The sequence below is a fragment of the Equus asinus genome, chromosome 1 (assembly GCF_041296235.1).
Source record: "Equus asinus isolate D_3611 breed Donkey chromosome 1, EquAss-T2T_v2, whole genome shotgun sequence".
NCBI lineage: Eukaryota > Metazoa > Chordata > Mammalia > Perissodactyla > Equidae > Equus > Equus asinus.
The window spans coordinates 174,784,948-174,802,505 of NC_091790.1; the positions used below are offsets into that span (position 1 = coordinate 174,784,948).

At 39.7% G+C, this 17,558-nt stretch overlaps 1 long non-coding RNA gene across 2 annotated transcripts in view; it reads right to left on the reverse strand.

Annotated features, from left to right (window-relative positions):
* The window catches only part of LOC106829405 (uncharacterized), a 39,046-nt gene that overhangs the window by 20,079 nt on the left and 1,409 nt on the right, over positions 1-17,558 (reverse strand). The gene's annotated exons all lie outside the window — the stretch shown is intronic.

Genomic DNA, 17,558 nt, shown 5'->3' on the forward strand with positions numbered 1-17,558 from the left:
ATTGTCAAAACTTGGAAGCAACCAAGATGTCCTTCAGTAAGTGAATGGATAAATAAACTGGTATAACCAGAAAATGGAATATTATTCAGCACTAAAACAGAATGAGCTATCAAACCATGAAAAGACATGGAGGAACCTTAAAGGCATATTACTAAGTGAAAGAAGCCAGTATGAAAAGGCTATGTACCATGTGATTCCAACTAGGTGACATTCTGGAAAAGACAAAACTATGGAGACAGTAAAAAGATCAGTGGTTGCCAGGGATTGGGAAGGAGGAAGGGATGAATAGGTGGAACACAGGATTTTTAGGGCACTGAAACTATTCTAGATGATATTGTAATGGTGGATACATGTCATTATACATTTGTCCAAACCCATAGAATGTACAAGACCAAGAGTGAACCCTAGCGTAAACTCTGAACCTTGGGTGACTATGATGTGTCAATGTAGGTTCATCAACTGTAACAAATGTATACTCTGGTGGGTAATGCTGATAACAGGGGAAGTCATGTATGTGTAAGGGTACAGGGTAAATGGGAAATCTCTGTACCTTTCCCTCAATTTTGCTGTGAATCTAAAATTGCTCAAAAAAACAGTCTTAATTTTAAAAAAAGTCTTTAAAGGGTAGTTGAGACTGTCATTAATTCATAAACATAAGTACAGAGACGCTAAAATGAATTAACTAAATCTAGATATATCAAAATAGATAAATCTCAAATGCATAATGTTCAGTAAAAGCAAGCTGCAAAGGATGCTATATAATATGATATCATATATATGAAATTCTAAAACATAAAATCACATATATTGTATGTGGACACACAAATGTAGAAAAGTATATCAACGATAATACAACTTCAGAGAGGAGAGGGAAAGAAGAGGAAGAGTAGATTAGCTTTATCTGCCATATTATATTTCTTTTTCAAAAAATGCTTCCAGTAAAGGACATCAAAATAGAAAGGGGGGTATAAGTTGTCAGGAGGAAAATTAAGAGCAGACAGTAGGTCCTGGACATCAGGAAAGGAAGGAGGTACGTTTTCAAAAGAAGAGCATAAAACATACCACCCAATTTTGCAGACAAGTCAAGTGGAAAGAGGATTAAGAAGCTCTGTCTATTATCAGTCAGAAACCTCAGAGAAAGTTTCAGCAGAATAATGGGGGTGGGAGCCAGATGGTGGGGGGTGGAGAGGAGAGACTTGGCACTGAGGGAGTGGAGGCAGTGAGAGCAAATGGCTCATTCAAAAAAGTTGGCAATGAAGAAGAGAAGAGAAAAATATACAGCAGTTGAATGAGAAATATTTAATATGTCTGATGCTTCAAGTTCAGGCAAGGTGGATACTCAAATAATTCAACATTTTTTGCAAAACATTGAGTCTTTATATTATCAAAAATAAAAGAAATATATATCTTTTTTCCTTAAGGGAACATCTGCAAACTATCTCATATATTAATATGGCATAAAACGTCATTAAGAGGGATGGCCCCATGGCCAAGCGGTTAAGTTTGGGCGCTCTGATTCAGCGGCCCAGGGTTTCACTGGTTTGGATCCTGGGCGCGGACATGGCACTGCTCATTAGGCCACATTGAGGCGGCATCCCACATGCCACAACCAGAAGGACCCACAACTGAAATATATAACTATGTACTTGGGGCTTTTGGGGAGAAAAAGCAGGAAAAAAAAAAAAAGAAGATTGGCAACAGTTGTTAGCTCACTGCCAATCTTTTAAAAAAAACCAAAAAACGACATTAAGAGGTTGGATTAAATCACAAATAACATGAATAGTAGAGGTGAAAAAGTTGAGAAAAGCTGAGCCATGAGACCTGGGGATTTTCCAGGTGTGCTGCTCCCCCAGATAGATGCCCACAGTGATCACGTATCTTGGTGTAGTCACTCAGTCCAGGATCTGTCCTTCACCCTTTCAGACTTCAGAAACTTCATCTCATCAGCGTGAATACAATCGGCAGTCCGAGGAAGCTGATCCACACTAACAGAGCTCATCAGAGACTGCTGTGAAAGCAACTTTACTTATTTACAATAAGGAGTGTAATTGCCAAGCGGTCTAAATATATCAGCCTGACCATTGAGCCCAATTATCACAAGGGTGTTTGGGAAACAAAGAAGCAGAACAAGGAGTTACATGACCAAATTCGAAATTCGTAATGCCATCTGGCTTCCTTGCCACAATAGCGATTTCTTCTCAAGTGGCTTCTTGAATCAGCCTAACAGAACATTCTCTCTTCAAGTGAAGGAGTGCTCTTGCAAATTTCCTTTTTCTGCACCTTTATTTCTAAACATCCTTCTTCTAAAGTACATATGCATTCCTTACAAATGTTAATACCTTTCTGACTAGGAGCACATAATCTCTTTAAGATGGTTCTGCTTTTCTCTGAACTGAATGCAGGATTCTTATTATTATTTAACTTTCAAAGTTCTTTGAGGACATCTAGAATCACCTCCATATAGAAGATAACATTTCATTTGTATTTACAAGTCCATTAGCACATGCAGAAGTGCAAAGTTAATATTCCCCAAATTTCTGTCATATCTATGCCATTTTCATGATTTTTACAATATATGAGGGCAACTATAATTTCATTATTTTTTCTTCAAATAAACACTTCTTTACTTAAATTTATTTTTAAAGGATACTTTATATTACTACCATTAATTAAAACAACCTAGGTTAGGGGCCAGCCCAGGCTAGGCGCAGTGGTTAGGTTCACACGTCCCGCTTTGGCAGCCCGGGATTCGCAGGTTTGGATCCTGGGTGCTGACCTACGCACCGCCTGTCAAGTTATGCTGTGGCAGGTGTCCCATATATAAAGTAGAGGAAGATGGGCACAGATGTTAGCTCAGGGCCAGTCTTCCTCAGCAAAAAGAGGAGAATTGGTGACAGATGTTAGCTCAGGGCTATTCTTCCTCAAAAAATAAAAATAGAACAACAACAACAAAAACAACCCAGGCTACTCTTGACATAAGTAAAAATAACTAGTAAGAATAATAAGAATAAAATAATTTTTAATAATATGTTTCACTACTACCTGCACATATATATGCCACCATTTATTATCACAGCTGCCAAAATATGACATATTGTTTGTACCTTACGTAAGGTCTACTGTAGCCCGCAATCGTGGCCTGTCACTGAAGATTGCAGAAGTATTACTTTGCTATAACATCAGCACTGCTTTGATTCATCACAAGGGTGTTTCACCCTGATGTGAATGCTGGTTCAACCTTTAAAAGAAACTTAAAAAAAAAGACTATAGAAAACATGAGTTGTTTATATGGAATGTTCCTTAAGATAATATCTTTAAAATGAGACCAGTTCTCCATGGAAATAATCTAGTGTGTCTTTCATGAAATTCTATAAAAGAGCTCTGATGGTGCACTTAAAGGGCTATCATTAAACCATTTATTGCTGTGTAGGTGGTGAGTTTTAAAACATTTTCTCAGACATACAAAAGCGTAGATCTTTTGGACCTACAACAAAATGTTTATTTCGCTCAGCTCATTCTATTCAATGTGCATAGCACCCTAAGATGTGGTAAAATGTCTGAAAGTAATTATTAAGGAAAAGTGAAGAATAAAGAACTATGGGGTTTGTTGGGAAAGATACAAAGAGTATATTTTCAGAGGCTATTTGAAAATGTATATGGGAGCCGATCAGGTGCAGACACCACAGGATGAAAAACTTCTTTGCCCTTTGAGTTAGCAGGGCCCTGGGTGCTGCTATTTGTCCAGAAAGTTTGTGAGCATGAGTCCCTAGAAAAAATAAAATATTTTCTGCACCATAAAATGTTTAGGACTTCTCATTAAAGGATAACAATTGAAAATGACAGATATCTTTAAATCTTTATCTTCAAACTTGGGTTCATGGTTATACAAAAAAACCTCAAGGAAATTCAAAATTCAAAAGGAAAAAATAGATATTTTAATAATATTTTAGATACTATAGATATTATATGTAGGGAATATGATTCAACTCAATATAACTGAATTTATGAGCTACTTAGGCATCTTAATATTGGAGCTTTGTTGCATTCGTTTCAAAAACATCTTAGTGAAGAGTGGATATTTGTTGGCTGCTTCCGCAGCATCCATTTCCCCCTTTTTCCAACCAAAAGGACCTCATTTTCCATAGAACTTACTCATCCCAAGTACAAAGCAGCAAAGTGGTTTAAGAGAATAGATCCCACCAGCTGGTTAAGTCTAGCAGAACATCTTGCACCTGATCACAGTGATTGGGTCAGGGATGGGCATGTTATCACATTGTGACCAATAAAATTTGAGAGACTTACTAAGGGCTCCTATGAGCGAAGTTTCCTTGCTCTTCTGTGGGAGCTTCAAGGACTGGACCTGGACAGTATAGACGAATGTGAGGCCCGTTAACGCTACCATGAAGGGATCTAGCATGCAAATGAGTCCAGCACCTGGAGGAGGACAGCGCTGCAAGAATCAAAATGGACAGGGTGTCCCGTTGGCATCATTAACCTATGAATCAAGACTCCCCAAAAGCCTAAACTTAGAATAGTCTTTTGACAATTTAGTCACTTGAATCTTTATATACCTTCACCATTTTTTTTAATCCATGTTGGTTCAGGTTTTCTATTATTTGCAACCAAAAGTCTCCCAGCCAATGTAGGGAGGCAATTTGGAACACTGGAGGAAGTACTGTGTTGAGGAGGTCTGAGCTCGGTTTAGTTCTACCATTGAATATTTGTGTAATCTTAAGCTGGTTCTCCAACCAAATCCTTTAATCAGTTTATCCACGTGTAAAACAAGAGCATTAGTTCTAGAGGATTTCTAAAACATAGCACAGACAGGCTAGATGTCCACCTCTTGGATACAAGGAATAATCCACTAGTACTAAAATTGGATCCTTCCAATTCCCTTGTTTCCATCCAAGATCCTGCTCCCATTAAAACTTGAGCTAATTGTGCATAACTCCATTCCTGTGTCTGCCAACCCAAATCCACAGGGAAAACCACCTCACCTCCTCCTATTTATTTTAGAAGTGATGTCATTACACTGTAAACTCAAGAACAGGAGCTTTGCATAATCAACGATCATCACAGCGTTAGCATTCTGCTCCACCAACATTTGTAGAACTGATAATGGTCAGAAAACAAGATTCTTCATCTAGCAGTGTCCTCCTGATACCCAGTTATCTTGGCACCTAAAGCAGCAAAAGATACTAACCACAACGGGACTAAGAAGCCTAGCTATGCAAAGAGAGATACTATTCTCAGCAGGTGTGGCAACAAATACCACTGCATACTTTTCTTTCTGCTTTCCTATGATGGTTAGTGATATATATATATATATATATATATAGTTTACTGTTCTTGTGGAGACTACATATGTATGCTATATAAGAAACTGTCTTATTCATTTGATACTCTGTATCAGATAATTTTTCTATTTTTTTGGCATGTCAAACTTTCATTAAAGTTTTTTGTTTGTTTTTTAATTTTTTCTGAGGAAGATTTGCCCTTATCTAACATCTGTGCCAATCTTCCTCTATTTTGTAAGTGAGCCACCAGCACAGCATGGCTGCTAACCGAGCAGTAGAGGTCTGTGCCCGGGAAATGAACCAGGGCCGCACAAGTGGAACATTTGAACTTAACCAGGAGGCCGCTGGGGTTGGCCCCCTCATTAAAGATTTTTGCATGGGTGAATAGAACAAATTAAACCCGACTGCAACATTTATATTTACAGAGAGATTTTCTGTGTGTGTGTGTGTTTCTTTGGAGGGGTATTCAGTGGAAGACAAATTTAGGATAAAGTTGCATCAACAGGTAGAATTCAGGTCAGACTGGGAATTTTTGATGTGTTTACAGTCATCTGTTTCCATGAGTTCATCTGCATGGAGTAGAAAGAAACTACAAAGAGGATCTTTTTCTTCAGTCATCCCCATGGTCATATCTAAACTCTGGGAGCAAGGGGGCAGCTACAGACAGAAGCAAGAAAAGTTGGTTTCACAAGGATTCTCTGAGACCCAGGTACACTTGCAGCTCTCCTTCAGAACCCAGTAACAAGCTGTGCTACGGAGATAAGGAGAGAGAATCCTCCTGACTTAAGGTCTGAATACAGTATGGCTTTAGCTCAGGAAGGATACTGAGAACAGACGATCATTTTGGCAAGCTTGACAGCCTGAAACTCTGGAAGTTTGGGGAGACACCCTCCTTCTCTCCCACTCCCCGACTCCCCCAGAGACATTCATCTTGTTGCGGCAGGGATAAGTCATGGTGCTGGTAGAGAAGGCCACCCTAAAGGGAATTCTCAAGTCTCCATGATCAGTAAAGAAACCTGGAATAGAAGGAAAGAAAAGACTCCTGGTGAGTTATTGTGAAACACCCCAAGTCGACTCTCAGAATAACCAGGAAGACTTTGAATGGAGGACGGAAATCCTGCATGAGGCAGATTAGGCAAGAGCCAGAGAAATCTGAGTTATTATTGTTCTATGACTTCCTTCGGGCCCTCAAGCTATGACAACTCCTGGGCAAACTTGGATTACTAATATATTAAAAAGCAGTCCAACAATAAAGTATGTCCACTGATGTTTCAGACAATATAAGTCTTTGTTAATGTTATCAGAAAATTTATTCTATATAGTGCACATTCCTCTAGAAGTCCTTTTTCTTATCCCTATCCATGTAACAAAAGAACTGCCTTGATCGTAATGAACGTGTTTGGGGCTGAACACCTTGTTAACAAGAATTAGAAACACATTTTTTAAATCCCTTTTACCAAATTGGAATTACCTTCTGACCCTCCTGACATTTTCCCACTTCAAACATCCCCCAAACCTAAATGGACTAGAAACCTGAATCACCCACCGAAGCGGACACTGTCAGCACCCTACCCAGATTCCCTAAGATTGCTTTCACGTTTCTGTGCACCTCTCTCCTGGCCAGGGCCTGCACTCTGTTCCACAACACTGCCTACAGCTGGGCTGGTTGGGCTTTGCCCTCACTCACAGTGAGCTGCAAGTTTGCCTCCTCCACCCAAGTCAGCCCTTCCTAAGGACTGACAGGTGGGGGCTATAGAACCCCAGGTCCCTTGCCTCAGGTGGGTACAAAACCGTGTGGTGTCAACTCACACAGCACCATTCCCCGGGGGGTCACACTGAAGCTACCCTCGGTGAGACCTAGCCAACAAATGCACCCGTGCTTAACTCCCCCCCCCCCCCCCCCCCCCCGGCTTCCTTCACTTCCTGATTTCTCTTGAGAATACTTCTTTAATAAATCACTGACATAAATCCTTGCTTCAGGGCCTGCTTCTGGGGACTCTGTCCTAAGACTCTTCTTATAGAAAAATCTATAAAGAGATCCCAGGACTCAGAGGGGGAATATGATCCTAAGACTCTTCTTATAGAAAGATCTATAAAGAGATCCCAGGACTCAGAGGGGGAATATGATAGAGATAGTCTCCCAAAAAGGTGGAATAAACCATCAGCATCCCAACACGATTTGAGGAAGACAGGAGAAGCCTTTTGCTTAAGTATTTGACTGTCACTAGTATTGGAAATGCCAACATAAGTGACTTATTCTGTAAGCTCCGGGCCCTTGCAAGTTCATCACCCCATGCCCAGTTATTCCAGGAAAGAGACATGGGTAGCTTGAACCTTCATCTCCATCACCAAAATTACCAAAGTGTTCTTGGCCCAGGTTCTAAATGCCACAACTAGATCACAGTGGTGTTGGGGAGGAAAGTGAACTCAGATTTGTTGAAATTACCTGAAGTGCCCAATTTTTGGGGGACGCACAGGTTTATTGGTGGCACTTACCTATGGCCAGACCACAGGCTGGTCAGTGTTTGGAGATGGGTCAGAATAGCAACTCAGACTCACTTACTGGTGCTTTCACTTTGCCTTGCTTTTGCAAGAGGGGCAAAATATATACATGAGAATAGGATCTAGAATAGTCACTGTGGCAACCAAGAGGCACAGCCAAAGTTTGGGGATCTCATCCTCTCAGAGGGAGGAATCAGCAGGTCACAGAAGCTCTGAACTTTGTGCTCTCTCTGCCTTTTATACAGCTTAGGCTTGATAAGGGACATCCGGAAGTGAAGAATCTACCCTAACACCATTAAATAAATTCTACCTGTGCCATAGTCAGAAAATTGAGTAATTTCTGCACTTCACTCATACTAGAACATTGAGCCTAACTGAAGTTCCAGTGCAGCAGCCTGGCTAAGGTACCCCATGGTATTTCGTTTTTGAGTCAACACCCCACTTTAGACCAACTTTGGTGGCAGCAGTGATTGCTTACCCAGGGCTATTTAAAGAGGCCTGCACAGAACTGTGCAGAGGGGCAGAAGTGCCATCCCATCCTATGTGTCACGTAAGAGATGATCAGGTGAAATCAGATGATGACAAGGACTGCAGTTAGGCTAGGGCTATCCTCAAACTCGAGTAAGATACACGCTCCTTTGAAAGGAAGAAGTATTCATGATCTCTATCTTAGTTTGGGTTCCCCCAAAAGCAGACCCTGAGGCAAGAATTCAAGGGCAAGTAGTTTATTTAGAGAAAACTAGTAAGGGAGTGGAGAAATGTTACAAGGAAAGGAAGGCAGGCAATGAAACGGGCACTATTAAACCAGCTACTATGTTGAATGCCTGGAGATGTCCCATCTGAATTAACCCACCTGCTTGATAAAGGGGCTGAGGTATTTATAAACCCACCTTGTCAGTCATAGACTGAAGACTGCTTCCTGGGGTTGCTAATTCCCCAGCATTTCCAGCCTGCCACACTCACACAGGGTTCCAGAAAACACCCTCAAACACAGAGATGCACATATCGACAACTGAAAGTCACTAGAGCACAGTGAAATAGTTTTGAGAGAATTGGAAAATGGTTATTGTTATACACCTACTTACTTAGAAATTGAGCTAGAAGGGACATACAATTGGCCCAGGTAAAGAGGGACCAGGGCCTTGCATTCGCAGCACACCCAGAAAGGATGTGTGGGGATGTTCAGGACTCATGGTCGACTGACTTTCCAACAATCTCATAGAATGCATGACAACATATTTATTTAAATCAAAACATAAAGTCAGCTGATGGGTTTCATGTGTATGGGCTTCGCCATAAACTTATGAGTTAAATCTGCAGCTCTAGGTTTTTAATGAAAATATATGTATTTAAAGCACATAAACAAAATACTATGTGACAGAAATTACGTTCTTTGTAATTAATAAACTTATGATACAAAACTTTTGAATTTTAAAGGAAGCATATATAAAGAGGTTTTAGTTAAAATTATTTTTAGTTTAAAAAAATTTAGAAGCTAGGGGCTGGTTCCGTGGTTAAGTGGTTAAGTTCACGCGCTCTGCTGCGGCGGCCCAGGGTTCGGATCCTGGGTGCGGACATGGCACCACTCGTCAGGTCACGTTGAGGCGGTGTCCCACATCCCACAACTAGAAGAACCTGAATCTAGGATATACAACTATGTACAGGGGGGTTTGGGGAGATAAAGCAGAAAAAAAAAAAGAAAGATTGGCAAGAGTTGTTAGCCCAGGTGCCAATCTTTAAAAAAAACACTCTTCTTAAAAAAAAAAAAAATTTAGAAGCTAAAGGGGCAAAAAAATGTTTGAAGAGCACTGTAGCTCACTGCTCACATTACACTTCAAGAACATTTCTACAGTCAAAATTCTTGGTCACTAGCTTGAAACCAGAAATAAACTTCAGCTGACTCAAGCAGGAAAGGAAGTTACTAAACGATATTCAGTAGCTCACATAATTGTGAGGCAGGCTGGAGAACAAAATTCAGAAGTTACATAGCCATGTGGCCTGTCCCAAACACACAGCAAAGCTGGATCAGTTGGGACCCTGTGGACACCACTGCCAAACAATACAGACTGAAGCTGGCATGCAATCAGGCCCCGGATGCCATCGGTTGCATCAATGGCATGGTTCCTTTATGAACTTGCTCACGCTGCAAGTGGTGTGACCACAAGAGTGCATTTTCTGTAGGTCCCAACTCAAAGCGTGAGCAGAGCCTAGACCTCTCTTGCAAGAAAGACCAGGAAAAAAAGTACCTGATACACTGAGCTCTATCTCCCACTCAAACTCAAATTCTCAAGAAATAAAAAGAGAGTTCTGATGTTGAACAGCCAAAAAACAATGATTAATATCCCTGACAAACAGTTGTCTTTAATTTGAATTACCACTTTTTGTTTCCAAAAAAACTCTCTGCTGAGAACTTCTTTTAATTCACTGCATCATTATGACACATCTGTGGTTTTTAATTTAGTTTCTGATGCCTATGTTAAAATGCGGATCATTCTTTATTTTCTATCATTATTATTTCTCCGCATGAAAAATCCCATTACATGAGTTATTACCAGATGGGGTAATGACTTAGAAAATGTTTCTGTAGTTCTAGAGTGAAATTCCAACAACAATAGGAAGGGAGAGAGGGAGGAAACAACAGAGACATTCTTCTGAAGTCTGAGTTTTTGTTTGTTTTTGTTTTTCATGGTACAAATTGATAAATTCAGAGAAAGGCAGGGATTATGTCTCAAAGTTGGTCTACATGGGCAGGATGATAATACCTGGGGCTGATCACAATGACAAATCACCTCACTTTCTTGGTGGAAGAGTGAGTTGTGCCCTTTGTAGAGGGTGATTTGGTAATGTGGATATAAAAGCTTTAGAAATCTCATTTGTTAACATCAGAAAACAGAGGTCTGCAAACTTTCTGTAAAGAGGCAGACAGTGACTATTTTAGGGCTTTGTAGGCCATATAGTCTCTGTCATAACTACTCAACTCTGCCATTGTCACCCAATAGCAGCTACAGGCAATACATAAATTAATAGGTGTGGCTGTGTGCCAATAAAACTTTATTTACAAAAAATTTGGTCCGACGGCTACAGTTTGCCAATCCTTGTTAGAGAAGTTTAATATTAACAACACCGATACCTAGTATTGAAGGAAAAAATGGAATAAATGCACCAGAGACATTTACTATTGAATAAAATTTTGGAAAGTGTTGAATCTTTGTAACTGTTGTAACCAGCAATCTGAAGGAAGAGTACAAGTGCCCACAACTGGGCCATTAACCATAAATGACCTTTCTATATTTCTTCACTCTATTGGGCGCGTCCCTTGGACAACAATGTTAATATCGCAGTGTAGTGCAGTGGAGCTTGACTGCCTAGGTTCAAAGACTGGCTCTCTCATTTACTAACAAAATGACTTCTGGCAAGACAAAACCCAGAGAAGAAACCAGCAGAACCATGGAACAAGTTCACAAGAGAGATGGAGGCTGGGAACACAGTGAGCGCTTGATCAAGAAGACTTAAGATTTCGGTAAAGGCTGAACAGGCACCACTCCTCTTTCCTTGACAGTGGAGCCTCCACCTTATGACATGACAGTATAACGCATAAGAAACACACACATGAAGTAAACAGTAATTTGGGTGGAAGAAATCCATCTTTTACTTAATTCCATCACGGAGGACATTCCGGGGAGAAGTTTAGAATTTAGAAAGACTTTGTGCCACAGACAAAGATGGTCATAAGCAATAGTATTAAAGTTGTTTATAAAGAGTCAAATACACTCTAAATCTCCTACAAACGGTACAGTTGTTTTTCTCAATGACTTTCTTTAGTCAAAATCCAGGAAGATAATAAATTAAGAGGCTACCTATCTCCATTAGTTTTCTATTGCTGCCATAACAAATTACCAAAAACTTAGTGGCTTAAACAACAAAACTTTATTATCTTATAATTTTATAGGTTAGAAGTCTGGTATGGGTCTTGACTGGCCTAAAATCGAGGTGTTGGCAGAATATGTTGCTTTCTGAGGCACCAATCCGTCTCCTGCTCACTTAGCTCATTGGCAGAATTCAGTTCCTCGTTGTTGTGGGATCAACGTCCCTGTTTTCTTGCTGGCTGTAAACTGAGGGCTGTTCCCAGCTAAAGACAACTACACTCCTTGGCTCATGATCCCCTTTCTCCAACTTCAAAGCCATCAACAGTGGAATAATTCCTTCTCATGTGTGCCTCTCAGAACATTCTCCTGCCTCCCTCTTCCACCTTTAAGGGCTCAAGTGATTAGAGTGGGCCCATCCGGATAATCCAGGATATTCTCCCCATCTCAACTCCTTAGCCTTAATCCCATCTGAAAAAGTCCCTTTCTCTATATAAAGTAACACAATCACATTTTCCAGGAGTTAGGATGTAGACATCCTTAGGGGACCATTATTCTGCCTACCATAATACCCCCTTTGCTTTTCTTATTCTTCCCAGGTACTGATATCTGAAAGATGTCCAGCTGCCTTTGAGTACTTGGATATCAATTCCTTCTAATCTTTGAAAAAGTCCACCAAGAAAGGCAGACAACGACATATCAATGGATATGTGCTTTTTCTTTTTCTTTTGGCTGAGGATGATTCACCCTGAGCTAACATCTGTTGCCAATCGTCCATGTTTTGTATGTGAGCCACTGCACAGCATGGCCACTGACAAGTGGTGTGGGTCAGCGCCCAGGAACCGAACCTGGGCTGCTGAAGTGGAATGCACGGAACTAACCAGTAGGCCACTGGGGCTGGCCCTGTGCTGATTATCTGTAGATATAGACTCAAATTTTGTGTTGTGAGTAAAACACTTTATTATCAATTATTGTAAAGAGCACTGAACTAGAATCTAGGAGGCCTTCATTGTAGGCTCTGTTATGTGACCCTGAGAAAATCACTGAGGTGCTTTGGAAACTCACTTTCCTTATCCACAAGATGAGAAACAAGGGCTTAGAAAATTCTAGATTTCCTTCCACCTCTAAATATCTAGATCCATGGTCTAAAAAATGGGTAGAGGAGAGAGAGTAATTATATTTCAGGTATAAAAACAAAACAACAGCAAAACTTACATAATGAGAACTTTTCAGAAATAGTAAGGAAAAGTTTTGGTTTGCTTTTTCATTTTTTCCTACTCCCTATGCATTTTAACGTAATTTCAGGCATTTGCTTTCCATTAGTGACTCAAGGTCCTTATGCTTAGTTTTGTCAATATAATTCTTACACTTCACTTTAACACTCCATTTACCTTTCTGTACCTCCTCACATTATTCATCCTTCACAGCCTAAACTCAGTATTTTTCTCCACAGATCTCAATAAATTAGTTTCAATCTCTCTTGCAATATAATGTCTGCAACAAGTCTAAGTCAATCTATTCCTTCAGTGCGGCTTACGGCTTACACCATTCAGGAATGAGCTCATATTGAAGCTCCTCAACAGCTATGTTAATTTCTGCCATCAATATTATTTCCCAATTATGGTATGCCCAAATCACAATAAAAGGGACGTATAATTTTATTGCAGTCCAAGCCTCTGAAGACTCTAATCTTTATAGGCCAAGCAAAAACTACAAAAAAGCAAGCAAATGCACTCAGTTTTAAAAAGCGTTCTTTAGCCTGCTTTACAATAATGCTAACACATACATGGTAATTTATTCTAAAAAAATATGTTGAAAATGCTCAGGCCTACATGCTCCATTTGGATTAGTTGTACTCTTTACTTGCTATTTAAATTAAGCTGCTCCAAGTTGTATGAATTCAAATACCTTCTTAGGGCAAAGTCAGAGGTATGAGACCAGTGATCTAGTGGTTAACATTCTGCGCACTCACGGCCATGGCCCAGGTTCGTTTCCCAGTCAGGGAACCACACCATATTGTGGCGGCTGCATGTTGCTGTGATGCTAGAAGCTATGCCACAGTATTTCAAATACCCGCAGGGTCACCCATGGTGGACAGTTTCAGTGGAGCTTCCACACTGGATAGAGTAGGAAGAAGGACCTGGCCACCAACTTCCGAAAAAATTAGCCATGAAAACCCTATGAATAGCAGCAGAGCATTGTCGATACAGCGAGGGAAGGTGAGAGGATGGAGCAAAAAAGACCAGGCAGGGTTCAGCTTTGCTGTACATAGGGTCACTAGGAGTCAGAATCGACTTGACGACACTAACAACAATTCATAAAAGAGAGTATGAAGCACAGGAGGAGAAAAGTAAAATAAGGGCAGGTTAACCACATTTAAAGTCCAGATTCTCAGTGGAATATTAAGTCTGTTGTGCTATAGCACTGTTTTGTGTAATATGAATCAGCTCAGATATGATTGTTAAATGTGGGAGTAATGTTAGAATAACATGGACGTCGGGTTGGTTTATACTGAGTTTTTCCTAGAACTTTAATGTCTTCTGCTACCAAAAAACAATAGCTGAATGTCAAGTACAAGCAACACAGTTGATTGCATGAACACACTAGGCCTGGTGGAATACAGTACACAAACGACAACCTTTCACTGTGTGGCACCCTGTTCTTCTTTTCACTTAGTTCAGCCATGCACCCCATTTTGATAGTGCTTATTTTGCAGTTCTCTTAGATCTTTGTGCAAGAGCAACACCAGACAATGAGTCAGAGCCATCCATCTCTGGCATCTCTAGATTTTGGGCAAAGTTTGCAACTGCTTCTCCACCTGCAACTCCTGACGATGTTCTTCTGCCCTTGTTTCCATCACTCAGCAGTGTCAACTCTTCCATAAACTGTCATTTTTCTAGCTATCTTTAACTATTTTTTTAAAAGGTAAAGCTCTATAAGTTACTATAGCATGTATTTATTCGTTAGGAATTTTACAAGTCCTTTCAAATGTGCAGTTTTCATTTGGATTTTTACTATCTCTGTTAATGCTGCAGTTCAGTGGTTCCCATACTTTGCATCATGTTACTGTCACCCAGGGAGCTTTTAGAACCCTGATGCCCAACCTCTACCCTCATACCATTTAATTCAGAGTGTCCAGGGATGGGAGCCAGGACATCAGCAGTTTTCAAAGATTCCCAGGTGATTTAATGAGCAGCAAAGTTTGGAACTACTGCTCTAGTTCAGTTGTTCAGGTTTTGAGTAGTCTTTCCCAGGCCTATTTTTTCCTTAAGCTCTCTTATTTTAAATGAGCTATTTTTTTTGAATGTGAGGGTTTTCAGGAATGTACAGATCACATTGTAGCCAAAATGTTTATATTACCGTTTTGGGTTTCCAAAACAAAAATGTAAAGAATGCATAAAAGTATTTATAAGTATTTTACTAACGTGTCAACCTATATATACTGAAACAGTGGGCTTCCTAAGGCAGACTGGTCCTCCAGACATTCAAGGTAAAGTGTATGCCATTGTAAGTACAACCAGTGTGTTATGTGGCCTCACCACTGGCTGGCGAGCAACATGTGTCACATTTACACATTTCTACAGATTGTCCCCATCTACTTTGTTAACAAGCAGTCCTGTCTTTTCCTGCGTCTCCCTACTCTTGCCATCCTTCCAATTCGCCAACACTATCACTATGTTGCCCACAGTGCTGCCCATAGATTGGCTGTCTGCCCCACTGCCTTTTTTAACCACTATCTTTGAATCATGTATCCTTTTCCCTTCCAGTCCTACTGCTAGAAATTAGAAACTCACACCTGGATTCTTGCTAGCCTTCTTATCCTCAGTTCCTACTTCCACTAAATAATTCATGTCAGATTAATTTTCCTAAAGTGCATTTATGCTTTTTCTCAAGCCCCAATTTTTCATAAAACCTTCCAAGATTTTAACACATATCCATCTTCCTCTTCCTTAAGCACTTAAAATATGTACCACTCAATCTGTCCAATCAGGGGGAAAAAAAACAGTGAACAAAATATTGTGGAACAAGCTTTGGGACTGAAAAAAGGTTACCTGTGATGTAGTTCATGTCTTTAAGCAATAATAACCAACATTACGGAGTGCGTATCACATGCCAGCCTTTATAAGAATTACTTTTAGTCCCCCATCAACAATTTGATTAGATAAGTACTATCATTTCCTCCATTTTACAGATGGGGAAACTGAGGCAAGAAGGTTAAGTAATCCACTCAAAGTCAACAAGATCTGAAGACAGATAGGCTAGTTCCTGAGTCTGTTCTTAATCAGGATTCTATACTGCTTCTCAGTTAACAAGTCAGATATATTTGATTTCTCTACATCTCTTAAAAAACGGAGTTAAAAATGCCTGTCTTTGGGGCTGGCCCCGTGGCCGAGTGGTTAAGTTCGCGCGCTCCCCTGCAGGCGGCCCAGTGTTTCGTTAGTTCGAATCCTGGGCGCGGACATGGCACTGCTCATCAGACCACGCTGAGGCAGCGTCCCACATGCCACAACTAGAAGAACCCACAACGAAGAATACACAACTATGTACCGGGGGGCTGTGGGGAGAAAAAGGAAAAAATAAAATCTTTAAAAAAAAAAAAAAATGCCTGTCTTCATTACTCAAAAGAAAAAAAACATATGAAAAACACTTTGTAATTTAGTGTTAAATAAACTGATATTGCCACATCAGTTATTTTTCTTTATAATTTGGGATATTTATTATTTTTCCATGCACTAATTATTTCAAGTTTATAATTAATGCTCTGTACTTATTCAGCAATTTCCTTGTTTAAGGAGAGACTATGACTTATTTATGTCCTTTTCACCTTGGAGAACCCTAGAAAGATCAATACAATATTTATTGTTAATTGGTTGACACTTTTGGTACTTGTAGAAATAAAAAACAATAAAAAATCAAAGTAAGTAAAAGCTCATATCATACTGGTTAAAAGTAATTTTAACTTTAATTTTCCAATTATTATTGTCATTGTTTCCCATGAACCACTCACAGGAAAGTGCAAATTCAGTTCCCCCAGATGCTAGTGTGAGTCTGAGTCTTGAGGTTAACAAAGAATACAGGACACAAAGAGAGATGAGCTATGCCCTAATTCGGAGGGGGAGCATTAAGATCCTCTACAACAGTGCTTCCAGAGACCCACTTTATTTATATACATTGGTTTCTACTAACAGAAAGTAACTCCAGGCATGTCAGATATCTAGGGAACTCCTTCCTACCCTTTCCTATCTCTTTTTTGCCCTATTCTTAGTAAGTCTTGATTGTTGTTCTAGATACATGCAATTGGATTAGTACTGAAGGGGAGGCTCCTGACTGCATTGGGAGATATATAAACTAACAGTCTAGTCTTAAATGAACTAAATATGAAAATTTCACCTTCTACTCAAGGTTTAGATTCAGAACTAACAGAATACAATGAGTGTCCATTCCAGCATAGTTTGGTTGACTCTTTAAGGGCGATAGAGTATCATTTAAATGAGTGGCACTTTGAGAGATTTTGATTTAAGCTGAAGGTCTCTCTATACCTTCTTAAGTTTTTAGTTCTCAGATGTTCACATAAATCATTTTCCTCTGTTGGAATTTTAACTTAGTTTTCCTTTATGAAGTGTTGAACTATGTCTATATACTCCCAAAGTCACAAGTCTAATTTATATAAATCACATAGGTAACGTTTGCATCCAGATATAACTTATTTTTGTCTTACTAAATGAACTTTTCTTTATCCATAGACTTTCTCTCTGCATGTGTGATCCTTAGGAACTACAGAAAAGATAGCAGTTTTAAGACATGTGTAAAAGAATTTGTGATGCTCATAAACACTGCACATCTACTAAATAGTAGTCTGGCATATTACTTTAATGGAAAGGACACAAAGTCATAA